Below are 8,270 nucleotides of genomic sequence, written 5' to 3' on the forward strand. Positions count from 1 at the left end.
GCTAGTTAAGTTCTGAGCCAGCCATATTTTGTTGATATAGACTACATGATAGCCTCTGTCTTCTTCTAGAAGGCATATGGTCTCATTAAAATGATAAAGTAGTAGTTGCACAGATTATATTAAGTGCAAAGGAGAAGAATTCTACCTTTAAGCGTCAAGGCTAAATTTTCTGTTATGTATCTTACTAAGGTACATTAAAAAAGATTGTGTCACTAAGGGCATGGTAAATAGTAGGACGTTTGTGCCAAAGTTCTCTAAGTGGAATTATCTGGGTATCTATTGTGCTTCCCTTCTGAGATTTCATATTAAAGAGAAAGTGTGGGAAAAGTGAGAAATGGGAGTTGTTAGTAAGTGTTTATTTTCTGACAATATAAATATAAACTAGTTCTTATGAACTGGAATGACATTATTCGGGGGCAACAAGGTTCTGCTTGTGGGTGGGTGTTGCAATGGACTTTGCAAACCGATTTGTCATCTTGAGTTGAGGACGATAGTGCCAGACCAGCAGTGGATGAGTAAGTGTGATAGGTTTGCAAATAATGGTACAGACCTATATCTGATAAGCACTTTCTGTTCTACAGTTTCCAGTGACACTACAAGTGTTAAACCAGCTGGCTGCTGTTTTCTTCACCTTGCATGGGTTTTTTGTGCAAGGGCATGAAAGAAGCCTGTGCTTCTTCACACTATGGACTTTGTCACTACTTCTTGGTAGCTAAGAGTGCAAAGAGTTGCTGGACAAATTGTCCTCTGTCACGTTTGTTTTTAGAGTGTCCTTGAAGTACTTTATTAGACAACCACATACTATTTTTCCAGTTCACTGTAGAGAAACATTCATGCTTCATCTACCCACATACCATCTTTAATAGATGTTTGGTCAACACTAGGCAGGTCTTCGTCATTGAACAGTATTGTCCAACAGGCTGATCAAGAGATGGATGGGATACACCATTCTTCACCGCTTCTTCCATTGCTCTTCAGTTAAAGCAATCTTGTGACATCTAAGTCAAAGAGATGACTTTGAAGAGACTCTGCTCCCTGCAGCAGCCCCAAAATTAAGATTCTTTAACAACAACAAGAAGACAGCCCTGAACACAGCACATGACGCGCTTGGCCTTAAGGGTTCCTATGGGTGCGGGCTGCACAAGAATAAAACCAGCCAATCCATTCACATGGGACTTGGACTATTGGAACAAGACTGGCCAGGCCACATGAAACCAGTGTGGTAGTAACTGGTATGGATGGAAGTGAGGATTCCTCTGGTGCTGGACTACCCTACATGGGTTGGTACTGGTGTTTGCTAATTCTCAGGGAGATCTAGGCAAAGGACAGCAGAGAACAGAGAGAGGACTGGAGCCATTGTCATGCCTAGCCCTGGGGAAGCTGCTGTTGCTAAGATCGTTATTTCCCTCCCTACCCCTTCACCGTCCTCCAGTATTTTTTCCAGCTTATTTCTGGAAGCCATTTTGACCCTGTCAGCAGTGAACAGAGATGGCATGGAAGTTTTGGGATGATATCCCTTGGAAATGTAACCTAACAAAGCACATTGCAACTTAGAACCAGTGCACACTGGAACAGGCAAACATGGCTCATGGGCAACTGATGTCAGAAAGATCAGGGAGCCCCACTGGAAAAAGGTATGAGTGGGCTGTCCTTTGAGACAGAAGTTATGTTTGCCTTCCCTTGAAGTTTGCCATTGTCCCTATACATAAAATCACCGAAGATTTCACCAGACTATATTATATTTCAAATGTGTAAGTACAAAGTCATTTTGCTGTCATTTGCTATCACTCAGTGAGTTTAAGCACTCCACACACCACTGGTGACAAATAACCTGCAATTGTTCATCTTTGTTCCCTAGAGTGCTTTCCCTGACAATGGGATGACTCAACTCAGTAATGTTGACTAGATGAGCACATGATTTCACAATAAAATAATCAGTGACTTTTTTAAAAAGGGCAAATTTATGCAGCCTGTTGAAAGAAAAAAGCAAAGTGCAGCCTAAAATTCCTTTTATTTACAGTGGGAAATGAAGCATGAGTAAGATGATTAGAACTGTAATTAAACAAGGGAGTCAAATCCACAGATATGCACAACATACAGAGGGAGGCTCTTGGAGAGACAGCATAGAAGAGTCCTAAAGTATTTTTTCCACTGCAAGCCCTAGGGACATCCCTCCTTAATTTGATCTCTAACAAGAAGCTATCTCCAAAAGCCCCTCTGTTTACCCTTGAATAAAAGCTGAGCCTCAGGAAAAGGTCTAGCTAATTTTCTCACTAAAAAGATACTGCATACATAGTGCATGCATAGATACTGAAATTTGAGCTTCATTACCAATGGGAAAAAAACATTTTCTAAGTACAGGAGGGGAAAACCCCGGAGGAGATTCTGTCTGCAGCCAAGTAAAGCTTGAGTTTGGCTCCAGTCCTGAATTATATGCCTTTCTGTCATTTGCCAAACACCATCTCAGTTCTCCAGATGCTGCTAACGTCCTCATATCATACTGCATTTAAGTACCATCCCTGCACTCCTTCCCTGTGTTATACAGTCCTTGGCATGTTTTCAATAGCTTTCTTAAACCACATCCGAATTCACTGGTAGGTTTCAATAGCTTGCTGAGAGGCAGATAATCCACCATTGTCACTATGGATTGAGTGCTGTCTCAGAAAAAGAACAACTCCATTTCATCAAGGAAAAATAGTTAGGAATAAATTTGCCACTGCTAACAAGCTTGACTGAGCTTTGTGTGCTGGAACAAAGACTTTAAGACCCTGAAACATGTTAGTATTGCAAAGAATATTCTATTCAGTCTCTCTGCCATACATATTTTAATGCACTAGATCACTTGTATTTTGTTAATCATGTCTTACACTTCCTCAGAAGAGTACCTGTCAGATCCTTATAAAGTATCTGCTCTGCTCTAAGTCAATATGATCTCTTTTTTTCTATTGTGTAAGAGGTCTCAGTGCCCCTACCTGTTTCCAGATGTAGCAAGACAGACAGCCAAATCCAGCCCTCAGCTAACCTAGTGCAATGCCAAGGGGAAGACAACCATTCCCAGCGCTCAGCCATTGATTCATTCATGCAAAGCTTTAATCCAGCTGGGAGCCCAGTGTGCAATGGAAGCTGTTAAAAAAATGTTCCAGGAAACAAGTTTCCTACTTGACAGCAGGGCGAGGGAGAATAGCTGTGTCCTTAGGGAAGCCCAGGATCTGTGATATTTTGAAGACTGGGGCTTTATTCTTCACAAACAGAGATAGACACATACTGTAAAACATTATCTACGGAGATTTGTTTGAAACTGTAAACACATCTGCTTTGGCCTTGCTCAGACTTCTCTCACGGTCCCATTTCATGAATGTTCATGCAAGTGAGTTCTCAGTAACCTGGCTCTTTGCAAAAGTCAAATTTATATCTGTTTTCTCAAGTTCAGGCGGCAAGTACATTTTATATGAGCATGCCTTGTGATGTTCAGGGAGACTGTTTCTATTCAGGCGGTAGAACAATGCCACTTAATGATAAGTCCATTAAAAAACAAGGAGTGCAGCTCAAATTGCAAGGCAATAAGCAAGAAGAATCTTGTAGAATAATTTTGAAAAAAACAATACATCTGAGAAACATCACAGCCTGCTCCTAGCTATTCCCTAGAAAAGAGAAGAAACCTCACTGTATGAACTATTTGTTATGAAAGTATTCAGTTCCGTTCCAAGAGCAACAAACCAGATGAAACTATGTGTTCATCAGCTAGCTTCCTAAACTCTGCTGGAAGTGGATGTGTCAGGCAATTTCATCAGAGCTGTTATGATATTTTTTCTTTCCATTAAAAACATCTAGCCACAGCAACTGCAAAGGAAAAAAAAAAAACCACTCTGCTGAACATTTCCTTACCTCACATCTCCGTGATTTTCCATCTCTGCAAGTGATGCTTTAATTAGCTAAAAACCTTCTGACTCTAAGCAGGTTGGAGGTGCTGTTCCACAGCCCCATCACAGCAGATTATTAATCTAAAGCAAAGCAACGCAACCAGGAGGTCTAAAAATACCAGAGACACCTGAGTTACTCCGTTTGATTGTACTGAATTTAGCAGAGGAGAGAGATGGTCCCTGCATGCAGATTGCTTGGTGCCTGTTTGTAGTCACAACCTCTTCTGCAGTGTAGAACCTTTTGAAGGGAAGATCAGGGGCTAGACTGGATTTTTGAGTTACTTCAGCAGTATCACCTCAGAGGCAGCACATGTGCTAGTCCTGCGACTCCTTCGGTAGTACAAGAGATGAACTAATTATGTTTTGTCAAGCATATCTCTTGATGTCCTATGATGTGGAAGATACAACTGCAGTATGGCATTGGGAACCAGGTGTTAGGAACCACTGCACTTGACCCAGATGCATGGCACTAAGAAGATCATCACTGTCCAGGGGATGTCAACAGAAAAATGTGTAAGAAATGGTACAGATTTTTTCCATGAGGTATTTTCCAAACTTTCAGGGGAAAGTCATTAGTTGTGTAATACTGGGCCTCCTAGAAGAAGCTGTAATTATAATGGTGCTGCAACTCATCTCATAAGGACTGTGACATCACCTCATGAGATCTAAATTCACTTTAAAAAATTTCCAGTGAAGGGCCCTTTAGAATAAGGTCAGTTCCAAGGGTTAAAGTAAAGTTTGCAGGAGCCCAGTTCTGCTCTCATGCTTCTCAGCAGCCTTATATTCCTTGAATTAAGCTACTTTTAAATTTTTCTTCTCTGGGAAGATACTTCAGAATCTATTTGTGACAGTAAAAATTCTAAAATATGGGCAAAATCTGTGCTCCCTAAGGCTATTTCTTGAGACAGCAATTTCTTGAGTATCATTAAAGTGAGAAAAACAAACTCTGAAGGCCAAATTCATGCCTGGTGTCATTCAACTGACCTAGCATCAGTGCACCAGCAATGGACTTGGCCATGCACATACATTATGCTGTCTGCTTACAAAATGACAAAATCCAGCATCTGGGCAGGCCTGCGTGCATACCAACTGGAACTGGTTATTGAATTGTATCTAAACCCACCATCTCAATGAATTTTTGGCACCATTCTCTTTATAACACTCATAAACAAGGCCCCCCTTCTCAACAGCCCCTTTGGCACTCATATTCCAGGAGTTTAGCAGTGTGGGTGTCTAGTAATGCCCCTTCCCATCCTTCACTCAGTGAAAATGGCACAATAAATTGTTTCTCAAATGTTTCCCAGACAGAATGTAATTTCCATCCACATTATACAAGATTTCACTGTTTTGTTGATAGGGATGTATTGTGGTAGACTTTAGCTGCCTGTTAAACACTTCCTAAATGGTGAGTAATGAATAAAGATGAGATTACAGGAATTGCTTGGTGTGGGACACACCATACCTACAATTTAGCTTACCTTTCCCTGCAAACTGAAGATCTTCAAACTGGTCTCCAGATAGCAAAATAATTTTAGAAAGCCACTCTTCTATCAGTAGAAAGCCTATCGGTAACCTGACCAATTTGATGCCGGGGGTAGCACCACTGAAAGCAAGTCTGAAGGTGGCCTCCAGATGAATGGCAAAATCAATGTCAATGTAAGGAACTCAGAGCAAGATCAAAATAATTACAGGTTCCTGTAGTACAGGGGGATTTCTGTAATAAATGTGACTTAAAATGACAGAAAAAAATCTGTAGCATCTGAAGACACTGTGAGCTGTACTGAGAAGTTCACTCAAGGCTGTGACATTGTCTCGGTGGCCTTGTGCAAGACACTCACTGCTCTGTGTCAAGTTTTCTGCATCCATCAAATGGGGTTTTAACACACTGAATGCCCCTCATGATCCAGTGGAGGACATTCAAAAGCCTCTGTCCAAGAAAACTATTCACTGAAACTACTCTTCTAACAGGTGCAGGGCTGATCTCTTTGGATGTGCCTACAGAGTACACCAGTATCAGAAGCAATGTACTGGTGTTTGGTGAGGCTCTGCCTGGCTCAGTACACATCTGAAGTGGCTTGGCAGCAAATGGCACTGCTGTGAGCTGTATGGATGTATTTATAACCAACATTGTAAGGGAGAGGTCTTCAAGAATGCATTTTGCTCAGCTGAGGTGCTGCAGCCCTTCAAGGGAACATGCTGCGTCGCAGTGACACATCCTTCTTGTTCCACATCAACACAACTCTGTTGGAGGCAGGAGTTACTGATGATGCCACCTCATGTTTTAAAAATACTTTCCCAGTACTTGGAAAATCCAGCTGTTTCTTTCACTGTTCTGCTTCCAGTTTACCACAGCAGCCATGTTATTTCTTATTATGGAGTCAATGCTCTGATGGAGATAATGCAGTGGAGTTTGATTTTTTTTAAGCTAATGCAGTGGGGTTTGATTTTTTTTTAAAGCATTCCAGCTGGTTACAGCTCTAATTAATTGTGTGAAATGCAGCTCAGCCTTGCCTTAGCAAAGAGTCTGATCAAATTGACTTTTCTAAGTATTATCTTTGAAAACAAGAAAGTAGAGCAACAGAGAACAAAAAGAAGTAGGAGGACAGGTTAAATAGCCTCTTTTTAAATCCTACTCATCATTGATCTGGGTGGTTTTAAGATCCTTTTTTATGATTTCACCCTGCTTCCCAAATACACTCAAAATTTATTTGCTAAGCTCAACTCTGTGGCCAAGTTCTCTTTTAATTGCTTTCTTTTGATACCTCCCTTTGTTGCATCTCCTCAGGTTCAGTAAACACAGACTTCTGGTAGAAGATGTGCACACAGACCTGAAAGGTCCGAAAAGGAAGAGCGAACCTGCTGCCACATCAGGTGAGAGGGAGTGAGTTGTGTGTTAGACAGCATCTCCCCCCTTTACAGCATACTTATGATAAAGGCGGGTTAGAATTGCCTTTACTTTCAGATTTCTCACAGATTAAGCTGAATCAGTATGTTTCTCCACTGTGAGCATTTGCCAGCCTCAGCAGCTCAGTTCTGCTCTGTACTTTGCCCATGGCTCCATCTGTTACTTGAGAAAAGCTCCCTGGAAGAAGTCAGCACCCTTTATTCCTTGGGATTCCTGCTCAAAACTGGTCGCTGTGGCATAACAATTAGTTTGGAAGTAAGCTGTGAGGGGGATAGCGTCTGTCTGATTGTTCCACATCTTCTACTCCTCATCTCAAAATGCTTATTTCTTGCCTTCTGTGTGTTATCTTTCCCTTGGGAAGAGAAGAAAGAAGTGTTGCTATTATACATGTATATTGTGTAGTGCTGTAGAGTCCCCTTCAGTGATCCCCACCCGGTTTATTATTAACGTTGTAAACTATCATCATCCCTCTGCAAACCCCGGGAGAAGCTACCAGGGAAAGAAAATTACTTTGGATTGATGTGCAGCACAAATGCAAAGCCCTAACAAGAGCTGGCCCCACTAATTGTGGTGGAGAAGCCTGCATGCAGGTGCTGCTTGGCATCCGGCAATTGCACCACCTGTGTGTCTCTGTTTATCTTGAAGAGGTGTGTTTTTATATAACCAGTAGAAATGAACATTGTTGCTTACTTCTCAGATCATCCTATACCAGGTGTAAGGATTGCAGCACTGGTGGACAGGATCTGGGCAGCGTGCCATGGCTAGCAGTCTGACCCCACACAGCTTGGGTTTCCACCAGCAGAAGGAATGTAAGAGTATCTCCACTATCACCTTTTCGTGTTATCTCTAATGAACAGTATTTTAATCAACACCTTAGGGAGCCCAAGTGTCTTTCTTGCTGGGATCTGTAACAAACACTTGACTGGCAGATTACACTAATATTATCCATTATGTAATAATTGAAAAACTGTAAATTCTCAGGCTTGATACAAGGCCATCCTCCTGAAGTAAATTTCTTCACAAATTAAGGGTTTAGATTGCAATGAACACCTGGGGAAATTCTGCTGCCCATGGGTTTGCAAGACATCATGAATATTCATTGTGGAGGCAGCAGCAGGTGAATAGCAATTACAGCAGATCTTCAGGATCAAGCCTGGGTATCCACGAGAGACAGCATTATGCTTTGAAATTGAAATATAGGGAAAAACAGATAAAACAGGTATTAGTTCTGTTAAGTGCCTGTACAAAGCATTAACATGGTCAAATGTATCTCCAACCCCCTTTCACTAGTGGAGAATGCTATTAGCTGGCTACCCACCGAGGGCAATGCTGATGCCAGAGCTGAGGGCCTTACACATTGAGGAAAAAAGGGGTTTTTTTCCTGAAATATCCTCAGAGCTTCGTGTACGCCCGTGCCGGGAGGGCAGGGCAGTGGGCCTGGAGAC

Source organism: Strix uralensis, chromosome 13 (genome assembly GCF_047716275.1).
Source record: "Strix uralensis isolate ZFMK-TIS-50842 chromosome 13, bStrUra1, whole genome shotgun sequence".
Classification (NCBI taxonomy): Eukaryota; Metazoa; Chordata; class Aves; order Strigiformes; family Strigidae; genus Strix; species Strix uralensis.